This window comes from Mus musculus, chromosome 7 (assembly GCF_000001635.26).
Source record: "Mus musculus strain C57BL/6J chromosome 7, GRCm38.p6 C57BL/6J".
In the NCBI taxonomy this organism is placed as follows: domain Eukaryota; kingdom Metazoa; phylum Chordata; class Mammalia; order Rodentia; family Muridae; genus Mus; species Mus musculus.
The window spans coordinates 7,975,605-7,991,998 of record NC_000073.6 but is presented as its reverse complement, the minus strand read 5'-3'; the positions used below and the strand labels follow the sequence as shown (position 1 = coordinate 7,991,998).

Genomic DNA, 16,394 nt, shown 5'->3' with positions numbered 1-16,394 from the left:
ATTCTTTGAATAGTTCTTCTTGTTTCCACTTGGTTGATTTTACCCCTGAGTTTGATTATTTCCTGCCGTCTTCTCCTCTTGGGTGAATTTGCTTCCTTTTTTCTAGAGCTTTTAGATGTGTTGTCAAGCTGCTAGTATGTGCTCTCTCCCGTTTCTTCTTGGAGGCACTCAGAGCTATGAGTTTCCCTCTTAGAAATGCTTTCATTGTGTCCCATAGGTTTGGGTACGTTGTGGCTTCATTTTCATTAAACTCTAAAAAGTCTTTAATTTCTTTCTTTATTCCTTCCTTGACCAAGGTATCATTGAGAAGAGTGTTGTTCAGTTTCCACGTGTATTTTGGCTTTCTATTATTTATGTTGTTATTGAAGATCAGTCTTAGCCCATGGTGGTCTGATAGGATATATGGGACAATTTCAATATTTTTGTATCTGTTGAGGCCTGTTTTGTGACCATTTTTATGGTCAATTTTGGAGAAGGTCCCGTGAGGTGCTGATAAGAAGTTATATCCTTTTGTTTTAGGATAAAATATTCTGTAGATATCTGTCAGGTCCATTTGTTTCATAACTTCTGTTAGTTTCACTGTGTCCCTGTTTAGTTTCTGTTTCCACGATCTGTCCATTGATGAAAGTGGTGTGTTGAAGTCTCCCACTATTATTGTGTGAGGTGCAATGTGTTCTTTGAGCTTTACTAAAGTGTCTTTAATGAATGTGGCTGCCCTTGCATTTGGAGCGTAGATATTCAGAATTGAGAGTTCCTCTTGGAGGATTTTACCTTTGATGAGTATGAAGTGTCCCTCATTGTCTTTTTTGATAACTTTGGGTTGGAAGTCAATCTTATCAGATATTAGAATGGCTACTCCAGCTTGTTTCTTCAGACCATTTCCTTGGAAAATTGTTTTCCAGCCTTTCACTCTGAGGTAGGGTCTGTCTTTTTCCCTGAGATGGGTTTCCTGTAAGCAGCAGAATGTTGGGTCCTGTTTGTGTAGCCAGTCTGTTAGTCTATGTCTTTTTATTGGGGAATTGAGTCCATTGATATTAAGAGATATTAAGGAAAAGTAATTGTTGCTTCCTTTTATTTTTGTTGTTAGAGTTGGCATTCTGTTCTTGTGGCAGTCTTCTTTTTGGTTTGTTGAGGGATTACTTTCTTGCTTGTTCTAGGGCGTGATTTCCGTCCTTGTATTGCTTCTTTTCTGTTATTATCCTTTGAAGGGCTAGATTCGTGGAAAGATATTGTGTGAATTTGGATTTGTTGTGGAATACTTTGGTTTCTCCATCTATGGTAATTGAGAGTTTGGCCGGGTATATTAGCCTGGGCTGGCATTTGTGTTCTCTTAGTTTCTGTATAACATCTGTCCAGGCTCTTCTTTCTGGCTTTCATAGTCTCTGGTGAAAAGTCTGGTGTAATTCTGATAGGCCTTCCTTTATATGTTACTTGACCTTTCTCCCTTACTGCTTTTAATATTCTATCTTTATTTAGTGCATTTGTTGTTCTGATTATTATGTGTTGGGAGGAATTTCTTTTCTGGTCCAGTCTATTTGGAGTTCTGTAGGCTTCTTGTATGATCATGGGCATCTCTTTCTTTATGTTTGGGAAGTTTTCTTCAATTATTTTGTTGAAGATATTAGCTGGCCCTTTGAGTTGAAAATCTTCATTCTCATCAATTCCTATTATCCGTAGGTTTGGTCTTCTCATTCTGCCCTGGATTTCCTGAATGTTTTGAGTTAGGATCCTTTTGCATTTTGGATTTTCTTTGACTGTTGTGTCGATGTTCTCTATGGAATCTTCTGCACCTGAGATTCTCTCTTCCATTTCTTTTATTCTGTTGCTGATTCTGGCATCTATGGTTCCAGATCTCTTTCCTAGGGTTTCTATCTCCAGCGTTGCCTCGCTTTGGGTTTTCTTTACTGTGTCTACTTCCCTTTTTAGTTCTAGTATGGTTTTGTTCATTTCCATTACCTGTTTGGATGTGTTTTCCTGTTTTTCTTTAAGGACTTCTACCTGTTTGGCTGTGTTTTCCTGCTTTTCTTTAAGGGCCTGTAACTCTTTAGCAGTGCTCTCCTGTAACTATTTAAGTGACTTATGAAAGTCCTTCTTGATGTCCTCTAGCATCATCATGAGAAATGTTTTTAAATCTGGGTCTAGATTTTCCGGTGTGTTGGGGTGCCCAGGACTAGGTGGGGTGGGAGTGCTGCGTTCTGATGATGGTGTGTGGTCTTGATTTCTGTTAGTAGGATTCTTACGTTTGCTTTTCGCCATCTGGTAATCTCTGAAGCTAGCTGTTATAGTTGTCTCTGTTAAGAGCTTGTTCTTCAGGTGACTCTGTTAGCCTCTATAAGCATACCTGGGAGGGTAGCACTCTCCTTAGTTTCAGTGGGTAGAGTATTCTCTGCAGGCAAGCTCTCTTCTTGCAGGGAAGGTACCCAGATATCTGGTGTTCGAACCGGACTCCTGGCAGAAGTTGTGTTCCACTCACTAGAGGTCTTAGGATCCCGTAGGGAATCCTGTGTGGGCCCTTGCGGGTGTCAGGCAACTCCGCTGGTAAGGAAGCCCGAGGCTCGAGTGGAGCGGTAGGGGCTTTTGCCCCGGGTCAGGCCCGGGTAGTCTGTTTCCCTATGTACCGCAGTCTCAGGTTCCGCGCGATTGGATTGGGGCTGGCGCTGTGTTCCACTCACCGGAGGTCTTAGGATCCCGTGGGGAATACTGTGTGGGCCCTTGCACATGTCAGGCAACTCCGCTGGCAAGGAAGCCTGGGGCTCGAGTCAATTTTTTTAATTTTCAATGATCATGGTCGCTCGGCTGCAGACAGACATGCCATGATTTCACCTATAGTTCAGCATGATGTAAAATGGAAGGATGTCTTAAGTGGTAAATGGCATGGCCCAGATCCCATTATTTTGAAATTTAGGGGAGCTTTTTGTGTTTTTCCACAGGATAAAGAATATCCGATTTGGGTACCAGAAAGGCTGACACAAAAATTCCTTATCTTAAAGGAAATTGGTCAGCCAAGGCAGAGCAGCTGTCCAGAAAGTTGCTCCTCCAGATTGCCAAACTCAATGGCACTTGACTCGACCTGTTACCCTGGGAGACTTCACCTCCTGGATCACCAATGCCTTCTCTTTTTTTAAGGAGTGGGCAGGAATGTTGGCCTGGGGAGCATTGGTCCTCATGGGGTGTGTCTTCTGCATCTGGCTATTGTGTCAACTAAAAAGAGAGCATGCTCAGCATAAAGCAGTGGTCTACCAAACTTTGTTGGCAATTGAAGATGGCACATCTCCCACTATTTGGCTGGTCTCTTTAAAAAAGTAAGAGTTTGCCCTAGGTCATTTGGCAGTTGTAGTCACACAGATTCATGGTATCCAGAGACGGGCACCTTTTTTCGTGCACAGACCAACCTAAGACAAGGGGCCTGGAAGTGATAGGATAACCCTATGACTGGTAAGGCAGTGATATTAGAGGATCGACCTAAGACAGGAGCCATGGCCAATGGACAGATTTGCCCAGGCCTAGACCAGCCTCATTTTATTAAACAAAAAGAGAACGATGTAGGAAGCCAACTCTAAGATGGCGCCGGTTTCCAGTGTCCTTTGTGGTAAACAACACCACTGCTCAGGCGCTAGCCCAAATCTGGTACCAACCCTTCTGGAGCGGGTGCATGCAAATTAGGTGCCTGCAGACTGACAAATCCCACGGCGACACAGAGGCTTCTCCTGTGCTGTGGTTCATATAAGCAGTCCTCCCAGGGTTCCCGTGGTCTCTGTAGTGGCATCTAGGCATTCCTGCAATAAAGGCTGTTGAGAAGAATCCCACCGTGTGGTTTCTTCCTTGCTGGCTAAGGGGGCGTGACAGTAGGGTGGGTGATGGTGGTGTTAAAATCTTGGATGGAGTTATTTTATTCTCTCAGTATGCCCATTTCCAACCGTCTCTGTACTTTCCTCCACTGCTGCCCCCCACAGGGGGCCTTGTGAGCTCATGCACTCCCTCCCTCTCCCCTCTCACTTTGCCCCTCTCCGCTCCCCCTCCCGCTCCCCCTACCTCTACCTCAGACTGTGTCTCTCTATGTAGTCATGGCTGTCCTGTCTCTCTATGTACCACACTATCTTCAAACTCAAAGAGATCCTTCTATCTCTAACTCCCAATTGATGAGAAAAAGGACACTTTGTTATATTTTTACTTTATTTATTTATTTTTAATCTTGGCTCAAACTCACTGTTTACACGACACTGGCCTCGAATTCACAGAGATTTGCGTTCTTGAGGGTTAGGGTCTCCTTTGGGTAAGGGCTGCCAACTGAACTCTGGTTCATGGTGGAAGCACCCTAATCGAAGCCAAACACACCTACCTTTCCAGTGAATTTTAAAAACTCAGGCATCAGGATGTGCTGCTGAGCTAAGTGTAGCTGTGGGGGAAAATTAAATGAAAAATAAATTTTATTTTTTAAATAATATTACGAAGATATATTAGTAATTAAAATTAATATTACTAATTTTAAGTACTACTGAAAGATTTTACCATTGTGTGATTGCATTCAGCATTTGAGTAGTCTGCCTTGTTATTAGCTATCCTCCCTCTCCCCATTGAAACTCTCCATGACTCTAGCTGGCCTATATACATCGTGGTGGCCTCAGACGCACAAAGTCTGCCTGCTTCTGCCTTGCAAATGTTGTATAAAGGCTAATTCCAAAGTCTTAATTCAATGTGGGTAGACAAAACAACATTTTGAAATCATATGTACCCATTTGTGAAACTTTTTAAAGAAGCATTAATCATGTGCTCAGGAAGAGCCTGTACCAAATACTTCACACATAGGACTGAGTTTGAGACTGTGATTCTCTTTTGTTTGTTTTTTTAAAGATTTATTTATTTTATGTATATGAGTGCACAGTTGCTATCTTCAAAAACACCAAAAGAGGGTGATCTCTCCAGACCAATGAGTCTCTTTTTGGAATAGGAAGGTATGTTAGTTTTAATGAGAACAGTTTCCATAGGCTTAGATATTTCAATGCTCAATCCCCAGGGTGTGGAACTGTTTGAGAAGAATTGGAAGGATTAGGAGGTGAGGTACTGATGGAGAAACATCGTGGCTGGGAGTGAACTTTGAGGTTTCAGAAGCCCACACCTAATCCAGTGCATGTGTGTGTGTGTGTGTGTGTGTGTGTGTGTGTGTGTGTGTGTGTGTGTGTATGTGTGTGGCTACTGCCTGTAGATCAGAATGTAAAGTCTTCAGGTATTGCCCTGGCCCCAAGCCTCTCTTCTCCCCACCAAGCTAATCCTAGATGAACACTCTGAAACTGTTAGCTAGCACCCAGTTAAATGCTTTCTTTTAATTGTAAGAATACCTTGGCCATGATGTCTCTTCACGGCAATAAAACAGTAAATTTTATCCTCAGATAACAAACAGAAGAGATTGAATCTTTGTCCAAGGTCACCCAGTAAGAGACACCATTAAAGGATGGAGGCCAGTGGGTACCTGACAGCATGTAGAGAGGGGACTTGGGTGAAATTTTGGGATACCAACACTCTTGCTTATTACTCACAATCTTGTTTTTCTACAGGTTTCCCAGTATTCAGTGAAACCTGCCAACCAGGAAAAGGTAAGTGGAGGATGCCCAGGAATCACACTCCTCACTTAACACATAAGGGACTCTAGGACTGTGGAGTCCTGGGACTCTGTGCTGGAATTGTTTCTGTCCTTCCATTGGATTTCCCTGGCACATGCTCAGAATGAAAGGTCCCCACGTCCACAGCAGGGATTACATGGACAGGCTTCCCTTTATGGTAACCATTGGCTGAAGATTCAAAGGTCTTAAATCTCCAGTGATGACATTAGACCAGGTCTGGAAGTGAGATGGGTTGGGGATGATTAGAAATGCTCAGGCATGTATGAGATCAGCTGGCTTTAGTGGAAGGTAGGAATTGTAGTAGCACAACATCTGTGGGCTAAGTCTGCATACTGAGATTGAATGGAAGCTCAGTGTGAAGACTGAAGTGTGTGTCCTGAGGTCATGGACACATGGCTTCCTGGCCTTTGTGCCAGGGACAGAGTGGACAACAGTGCCCCAAATGTAGTCTGTGTGAAACAGATGATTGGGAGGAATCCATGTTAGTGTCTGATTGGAAGGAGTCCATGTGAATTCTCAGATTGAAAGGAGGGACATTCTTCTCGCTTGGATTGACTCCAGCTGTGATGGTTTCAATGAACTCACCCTCCAAACAGTCATAGACTTGCATACTTGTTCCTTATTGGTGGAACACTTTGGAGATATTAATGATGTATAGCCTTGTTGGAGGAGGTGTGTCACTGGGGTTGGGCTAGTACATCTCAAAAGCTCTTGCCATTCCCTGTTAACTCTCTCTGCCTGGTACTGTACTATGGATTAGGATGTAAGCTCTCAGCAAATGTTCCAGTGCTGTGTTTGCCTGTATCCATCCTCCCTGACATGGAGGTTACAGATTGACCCTCTGAGGTGTTAGGCCCAATAAACTCCTTGTTATCATAAGTTGCCTTGGTCATGGTGTCTCTTCACAGTAATAGAAAAGTAATTAAGCCACTATGTCAACTGTTGTTGCTGAGTGATGAGCACAGTAGTCGGTGGGACCTCAAGGACAGACTAGGTATCAGTAGAATAGGTTCACAGCCTGGTACCCTCTGAGGTAGGAAGCTCAGTGGGAATGACATAAGGATACCAGGAATACCTGACAAGGAGGATTCATATAATTTCAACTTTCTGTTGAACTGTTCAGGACTGTTTATCCTTTGAGGATGTGGCTGTGTACTTCTCCTGGGAGGAATGAACACTGCTTGATGACTCTCAAAAGATCCTGCACCAGACTGTGATGTCAGAGATCTGAACACTCATGTCTTTGATGGGTAAGACCCTACCATCATTTATGAGCATGTCTAGACTTTCGTTTGGTTTTTGTTTTGTTTTGTTTTGTTTTGTTTTGTTTTGGTTTGGTTTGGTTTGGTTTGGTTTGGTTTGGTTTGGTTTGGTTTGGTTTGGTTTGGTTTTGGGTTTGTTTGTATGTTTGTTTTTTTAGAGAGAGCCGCATCTTTCTGACAGCTGGCCTATGAATACCAAGTCTTTCTGCCACAGTCTTGGAGTATAAAATACAGGTTAAAAACCAAGTCAAGTTTCACAACAGCTCTATTTCTCTCAATTGCATCAAAGGCACACAGGTATCAATTTGGGGTTAGAAATTTTTTGTGTGTAGTTTGAGACTTCTGTCTATCTTTAGAATCCTAGCTGTGCTTGATGTGCTATGTAGACCTGGCTGTCCTCTGACTTACCAAGGTCTTCTTGCTGTATCTTTTGAGAGTTGAAATTAATGGACTAAACAAACACATCTGGCCTGGGGTCAAGAGACTTAACACTGTCAGATTCCCTCTGACTTGATGACACTCTAAATATTTGGGATGTTTGCGACTCAAGTACTTCTGGTGACATGCCTTATGTTTGAATGTAACAGGAATTTGGCACTGGTAAGTTCAGTTTATTTTGTTTTATTTTATTTTATTTTATTTTATTTTATTTTATTTTATTTTATTTTATTTTTACAAGACACCCTTAAAAGGATTACTCTCACTAGGCTTTATTCTTCTCTCCTGTATGGGTTGCATCACTTAGTGCAGAACTCTCATTTTTTTGAATCATGTACTTTAGGACTTATATCTTCTGGGATCCATGACATGACTCAGCTGGAGTCTTGGGGAGAGCCCTCTGTGCCTGCATTGAGATTCCTGACTCCAGGTATGTTATAGGTACATAGCGTGTGGTGGTTTTTGATGTTTAGAGGTATTAATTCTGAAACAGAACTGTCCCTTGGGTGTCAGTCTTGAATGTTTTGCCTATTGCCTTGCAACCCTGTGATACACAGCTGTTCCTGTATTGTAATGGTGTGCATTGTAAATGTAACTCCTATTTGCCTGATGTAATTGTCATCTCAGAGACAGTGAGCTTCCAAATGGTAAGCAAGGCCTAGTCTTGGAAGCTTCTAGCCTGTGTACAATCTAATCAAGGCCTAGAGTGGATTCAACCATGGAGACTTACTGTTGAATAAGCTCACCTCTTCTACCTTTTTTCTGAACTCTGGCAGGATGTTCAACTCAGCTATTTCGGCTCAAACTCCTTCGATTCAAACTGGCTTCTTTTACACTCTGACTCAATTGCTCTGTTTGGTCTCAAAGTAACTCTAGCAATCTGTACTAATCTTCTGGCTTCTCATTCTCTGGTTCATTCTGTCTTCACCTCTATCTAGTTTGTTCTCTCTGGAACCTGCCTGTCAAAATGTTCGGGTCAAAACTTCATCTGAACACTCTGTCTGCTCTGAAGTAGACTCACTTTCCTGTCTCATCGCTGATTCATTTAGTCAAATATTTCTCTGATTTATCACTTTGCCTGACTCTTAATTAGATGTCACTTTCCAACATGGTTGCTTGTTCTACCAACTAACTCTAGTTGGTAGAACAATGTTTTGGATTAAACGTGTGTACTATAGGAATGCCAGTATTCCAACCAGAGCAGCATGTTGGATTACAATTCATCTACCATGCACTATACATTGGCAGTACTTAAATTCAGGTTCTTTACATACTATGCCATACAGCTCTACACAGCCTTCTGCACTGTGTCTTGAATCCCCAGCAATTGAAGCTTGCAGAAAGCTATTGGTGAGGAAAGAGTTTGTTACCGTAAATAGCATGCCTCCCTGTTACTTATTCCATGCTTGTGTTCTTGCTGCTCCTAAGGTTCATGAACTTAAGATATTGACAAATTCAGCATGGTATTGGACCCTAGCCCCTTTGTTCTGTGAGAAACCTCAGATTACCATTAGTAATAGATGCTGTCTCTCTGTCTGTCTGTCTGTCTGTCACTTGATAGTCTACATGCCACTCATCAGGTTGTCCAGGTTGTTGGATCAAAGTGCATAGTGAAATGTCACCCTTTGAGCAGAGTCTGTCTGCAGAAGGTGCCAGTCCATCCACGCTGCAGCAGCACATGCTGTGCTGTGCTGAGACACCCTTGCTAAGCATGGACAATGTGATGATCCTCCAGAGCTCCTTAGGTCTTCTAAGGCATCAAGTGACTTACACTATTGGGGATGCCCCCACGAACACTGAGAGTAGAGAGGCCATTCAGAGTGAGATGAACTGCATATGCAGCGACAGTGGCAAAACTTTTACTAGCACATCCCACCTCAATCGACACCAGATGATACACACTGGAGAAAAGCCTTTTCAGTGTAGCGAATGTGGCAAGTCCTTCAGCCAAAAAGCCTTTCTTATTAAGCATTTCAGAATTAACACTGGAGAGAAGCCATTCAGGTGTGGGGAGTGTGGCAAAACCTTCAAGCACAACTGATTCCTTGTTGCTCATCAGCGAGTTCACACAGAAGTGACACTTTTACATGGACTAAATGTGCCAAGTCATACATGAACAGATCCAGCCTTTTATATCATTATTGGGTTCATACTGGAGAAAATCCATAGAAGTATACTATAGTAGTTTGAATAGGTAGCCCCATAGATTCATGTGTTTGAATGCTTGGCCCATAGGGAGTGACACTATTAGGTGATGTGGCCTTCTTAGAATAGGTGTGGCCTTGTTGGAGAAAGTGTGTCACGGTGGGGATGGGCTTTGAGGTTCAGTGCTCAAGCTCCACCCAGTGTGGGAGAGTCTCTTCCTGGCTGCCTTTAGATCAGGATATAAAACCTCTGCTCCACAGCACCATGTCTGTCTGCATGCAGACATGGTTCCTGCCAAGATGGTAATGGATTGACCTTCTGAAAATGTAAGCCAGACCCAATTAAATGCTGTCCTTTATAAGAGTTACCTTTTCAAAGATTTCAAAGTTGTATTCAAAGCACTGGAAACCCTAAGACATGATATCAAATGCATGAATCATATAAGGAAAATTCCAGCCATGTTTATCATGTCCAAGCTCATATAAGGGAAAGGAAATTTAAATGTTATGAATCTGGGAAGTGTTAAATAACGAAACTCATCTCATCAATGACCAACAACTTCATAGTAGAGGAAAGTCTTTTATGTGTAGTGTGTGGGAGATGCAGCCTCATTTAACATCTGAGATTTTATGCAGCAAAGCATCATGAGTGCAAAGAATGTGGCAAAGTGTTTTGCTACAGGACTGGCACGACACTAAATAGAGTATATGTATTGAGTGCAATGAACATGGGACATTGTTTCCATGATCTACCCTATCTACACAAAAGGATATTCACTGGACAGAAGTCAAGAGTTCTTCAGATGTGCGGAGCGTTCACCCACACTTACATCATATTTAAATGAAGAAGCCACAGTGCAGACATGCATCATGAACCCACTGAATCTGGGGAAGACTTTGAACAAAATTTGTTCTCATTAGCAACACAGACACAACCCAGATAGGTTTGTGACTGCAAATGTAAAGAAAGCTTCAGCAATTTACCAAGCTTGTTGAGCCTTAGGAGTGAATGTGAGTCTGAGCAAAGAAGTTCTGAGAGTGGATTTTGTGAGGAAGCCAGTCATTGAAAATTACTCATCAAAGAAGAACATGGATCAAGATGAGGATTAGTGTCATCTTATTCCTAAGAAGTTAATGCTTTCTGGGGACTTAGCAAGAGGAAGCTGTGTTCTTGGCTGCACCAGGATTGAGTGGAGTCTTCATGTTACTGACTTTGAATGGGGGAGGAAGAGAGTGACCTCAGTTTAAATAAGACATATATATTTATTGTTGTTTGTTCTATTGGTTGCCCTTTTTCCCTCACTGAATATTGCAGTCCATGGGATAAATGATCATTTCCTATAAAGTCTTCATGACTATTGTGTCACTACTTTTGTTGGGGACCAGCTCTGTGTAGCACCTAATGCTCTTACATAGGAGTGCAACCCATATGTTTTAGGTGTTTGTTGTTTGTTTCTTGTGTCTGTATTTCGACTGCACATATATATGAATACTAAGTGGATAACTAATGCCTGTGAGGCCTGCCAAAATGCATTGGATTCCTGGAACAGGAGATACAGATGTGTATGAAGCAGTCTGTTTGCTGGAAATGGAACCGTGATCCTCTACCATAGCAGAATATGGACTTAGACGCTGACCCCTCTCTAGAATCCATGTTTTACATTTTTAAGAAGTTACTAGATTTTGTTCTAAAAGGCTGTGTGTTTCAGTTTTCCTCCTGCAGCATATCAGATACCAGTTTGTCACATCCTGACATTTTCCAAGTCATGAGGTATTCACTTTAACAATTTTAGCAACTATTTTGGCTCAGGCATGATGGTGCAGGCTTTAATCCCAGCACTCAGGAGGCAGAGGCAGCTATAGTCAGTGAGTTCAAGGACGTCATGGTCTAGGAGTTCCAGATCTTTGTATACCTTTAAGTGAATGCTGGGAATTGAACCAAAGTTATCTACAATAAGAGTAAGTGCTGTTATCCAGTGAGCCATTTTCCTGACCCTGTATCTATGTTTCCTTTTTTGTTATATACAGTCTTAGGATGTTGGTTTGGCTAGCTTCTTTCTCTGTGAATCACAAGTTGTCCTAGAACTCATAGACCTAACATATTCTGGGTTCTGAGTGCTGGTACTAAAGACACACCCCTCTGGGAGATCAAAAGAAACTGGTGCCTTCCTGTGTTAGCCAATGCCCTGAGTAGATTTCAGGTGCTAGCTCTGCATCCAACCACACAAGAGCCGGAGGATGCTGGACTCACGGGTGTTCTAACACACCCACAGGTTCTTACTTCTTTGATCATGCCAGGATTTCAGGATTCTCAAGGCACCTTGACTCCTAGGCACTCTTACATGCAGAATTTCAGGATCAATGGATCACAGAAACATCTGGACTCTGAGGAGCTCTAATAAAACCAGAAAAACAAGACTGACAAGCTCCAGTTGGAGACATTGAGTGCAGGTAGCACTAGATACCCAGATGTAGAGAGGCAAGATCAAGAACATAAGCATCAGAAAACATGCTTACTTGGCACCATCAGAACCCAGTTCTCCCATTATAGCAAGTCCTGGATACCACATCACACCAGAACTGTACAAAGAATCAATAAACCCAAGAGCTGGTTCATTGAGAAAAATCAACAAGATAGATAAACCCTTAGCCAGAGTGATGAGAGGACATGGAGATAGTATCCAAATTAATAAAATGAGAACTGAATATGGAGACAACAAGAGAAAACAAGGAAATCCTAAAAATTATCAGATCCTACTACAAAAGCCTATACTCATCAAAACTGGAAAATCTGGATGAAATGGACAATTTTCTAGGCACATAGCAGGTACCCAAGTTAAATAAGGATAACATAAACCATCTAAACAGTCCCATAACTTCTAAAGAAATAGAAGCAATCATTAATAGTTTCCCAACTGAAAAGAGCACAGGACCAAATGGGTTTAGTGCAGAGTTCTATCAGACTTTATAAGAAGAGCTAATTCCAATTCTGTTCTAACTATTTCACAAAATAGAAACAGAAGGACACTACTCAATTCATTCTATGAAGCAACAATTACACCTATACCTAAACCTTACAAAGACGCAATAAAGGAAGATAACTTCAGACAAATTTCCCTTATAAATATTGTTGCAAAAATACTCAATAAAATTCTCACAAAGTGTAAGAACGTAACAAAACAATCAAACATCATGATGAAGTAGGCTTTTTCCCAGGAATGAAGGGATGGTTCAATATACAGAAATCAAAGAAACCCACTATATAAATATAAGCAAAGGAAAAAACCCACATGATCATCTAATTCAATGCTGAGAAAGCATTTGACAGAACTCAACATCCCTTCATGCTAAAAGTCTTGGAAAGATCAGAAGTTCAAGACCCATAGCTAAACATAATAAAAGCAAAATATAGCAAACCAGAAGACAACAACAAACTAAATGGAGAGAACCTTGGAACAATCCCACTAAAATCATAAACTAGACGAGGCAGCCCACTCTTTCCCTACCGATTCAGTATAGTACTGGAAATCCTAGCCAGAGCAATTTGATAACAAAAGGAGGTGAAAGGGGAAATAGGAGATGAAGAAGTCAAAATATCAGTATATAGAGATGATATAATATTATACTTAAGTGACCCCAAAATCCTACCAGAGAACTCCTAAACCTAAAAACAACTTCAACAATGTGGCTTAATGTAAAATCAACTCAAACAAATCAGTAGACTTCCACTACTTAAAGGATAAACAGGCTAAGAAAGAAATTAGGAAAATGATATCCTTCACAATATTCATAAATAATATAAAATACCTTGATGTGGCTCTAACCAAGGAAGTGAAAGATATGTATGACAAGAACTTCAAGTCTCTGAAGAAAGAAATCAAAGAAGATCTCAGAAGTTGGAAAGATCTCCCATGCTCATGAATTGGCAGGACTAATAAAGTAAAAATGGCCATCTTGCCAAAAAGCAATCTACAGTTTCAGTGCAATCCCCACCAAAATTCCAACTTAATTCTTCATAGAGTTAGAGCAATTTGCAAATTCATCTGGAATAACCAAAAAACGCAGGACCTCGAAAAATATTCTCAGCAAAAATAAAAGAAATTCTGGGGGAAATCACCATCCCTGACCTTAAGCTGTACTACAGAGCAATTGTGATAAAAACTGCATGGTACTGGTATAGCAACATAGAGGTAGATCAATGGAATAAAACTGAAGATGCAAAGATGAACCCACATATCTATGGTCACTTGATCTTTGACAATGAGGTAAAACCATCCAATGGAAATATGACAGCATTTTCAACCAATGGTGATGGATCACCTGGTGGTTGGCATGTAGGGAATGGTATATACAATATAGTGCAATGCTTGTATTTTAGGCAAACTCCTTTATGAGAAAGGCCCACCTTATGAGTCCGCTAGGGGGCAAAGTAATTATGAAACAGAGAGTGATACTGCAGGAAGACTATGGCATTTTTCACTTTGGGAATCTCTCACAATACCTTGGGATTAAGGTGAAGTTAGGAAAGTTCAGCCCATATTTTCCACATGGTGAATACTTTCACTTATATGTAGACATGCTTGAGTTGGCTACAGCAAGGAGAAAGATGAGTGAGTAATAGCTTATTGATTTATAATACATAGCACTAAACACTGTCAAGTGGATACACATTAACATATTGAAATGAAAAAATATTTTAACATCAAGAACCAATTTCTAGGTTCCTATACAATGTTTATTTTGACATTTTCCCCAATTCTTTGAAGATTCAAACATGCATAAAATATACCTATGTCATATCAGAACTATTTTCTGAAATTTAATAAATACAAAACTGTTCTTCACCTCTGTTTGATATTCTTTCCTTTAAATTAAACAAAATATTTTTCACTTTGTTGCTGTTATTACACAGTAATCTATTCCCTTACCTTAAACCTCTGGAACAGGTGTTGGTAAGAGAAAGACCAATGTTACAATAAAGAAACACTATGAGTCATAATTGCTAACCCTTGTCATATTACCCAAAAATGTTTTCCCACAAAACAAACGGATACATACCATGTTCAATAATGAACACAATTATAAAAATTTATATTCACATAAACATGACTTTATAATAAATTGAAGAACCCCGTCATATTTTTAATTAAGATGAACAGAATTCCAAAGGAACGTACAGACTGCACTAAAACATCAAACAAAGAAATAGCTATTAAAACACCTCAAGTACAGCAATAACAGCAACCAGACAAAATCAACAAATAATTTTCAGTTATAAGTGAACACTTGTGTTAAAATTCTGTAAATGAAATCAAAGACAACAATGCTGGCTTATTTTTTTAAGAAACTCCTTAGTTGCCTGCAAGGAGGGGGAGACACATTCACTTACAAGAGGAGAGCATTTCTTCATTTAAAAAAATGAGGAAAACATAATGTTTAGTAAGAGAAAAAAGGAAATTTGAGAACATAAAAAATTTGAGAAATTTTGAGAAAGATATTTATAGAATAATTCTTGACAAAAACACCAACCCACCCAAAAATGAGAGAGAGAGAGAGAAAAAAAAGAACACAAAACAGAAAATTCATTCTCTGAGAACAGAGAGAAATTTTTTTTTTAAATTGAGATTTCTTTTTTATTTATAGAAAATAGCATGTTACTCTCACATAATATATCCTACCTACAGTTCCCTTTCCTTCTACTGGGATATGACCAATTCTCAGTTTTACTTGCAATATATCATAGTTAATACTCTTATTTCCCTCCCAACAGCCTTTTCCATCAGATACATTTTCTGCTATGCATTAGGAAATAGAAATATTCTATGGGAGAATAACAAAGTAAAACAAGATTAAACAAAAATTAAGACATCATAATAGGACAAAATTTTCATAACATTTTATGGTAAATAGACATATGAGGGTATCTTCATGGAACACTCCATATTCAGCGTCACTACACATAGATTTATCGTTTTCAATAATATTAAACCAGTGTCTGCATGTTCCGCTGTTTTTCATAAACAGTCTTTCATGCTTTGCAATGCTCATTTATTCAAGGTTGTATTGCTTATCTGTAATTTAAGGACATATTTTTTTCCTATTTCAAATTTCTTCCAATACTAACTTGCTTTTCTGTTGCTTTAAATAAACTATGATAATAAGTAAAGTAAGTAGGAAGGAAAGATTTGATATATGGCTTATATACACTCATGAAAAGACAAGTGTGGATATTGGGAAACGGGCATTAAAGCATAGATATTAAAGAACAGATAGGGTGTTTTCACGAAGAATGGAAATCCAGGAAAGTGGATAACATTTGAAATGTAAATAAAGAAAATATTCAATTAAAAAATGATGGAAAACAAGAATACTCCTTACTGGCTTGGCTACCCATAGTGAGATGGGCACACTTATATCAATTACCAATTAAGAAAACGCTTCAAACTCATAATGACAGGCTAGTGTTGGGTAAAAAAAAAATACCTCAATTAAAGTTTCCTATGTCTGTTTACAATACTTAGTGCCAAATTGAAATTAAAAAAGTGAACACATCAGGTTGCAATCTCTATAGTTTTTGCACAAAGATCACTAGCAGCTTTTTCCTGAATTACTAGACATTCATAAGTTATCCAACATTTCCTCAATGTCTTTCCAATATTCACAGCTGGCCATTAAACACTGGACAATATAAAATATCTACCAGTTGGAATACATAAATAAGCTTATTAAACTTTTAATGGGCTTATATAAAACATAAAAGAATATCTAAAACTCATTATCAGTATGTGTCTCATTTTCTTCTCAGATGCCATGCTCTACATGCAGTGCAAAAATTCAGAATATCCTAGAAGGACAGACTGGCAGCCTACTGTTTCATTTTCAGGCTCTGCCCTGAAAATGAAATTTCTAATAAGAGAAGCAAGTTTTATCTG

At 39.8% G+C, this 16,394-nt stretch overlaps 1 long non-coding RNA gene and 1 pseudogene across 1 annotated transcript; both read left to right on the top strand.

Annotated features, from left to right (window-relative positions):
- The first annotated feature begins 5,545 nt into the window (after positions 1–5,545).
- On the top strand, positions 5,546–7,395 carry Gm42370. Its single transcript, XR_881814.1, has 4 exons — positions 5,546–5,591; positions 6,742–6,868; positions 7,039–7,177; positions 7,316–7,395. It is a non-coding gene; the product is annotated as a predicted gene, 42370 (long non-coding RNA).
- Positions 7,649–9,484, top strand: Gm18200 (predicted gene, 18200; annotated as a pseudogene).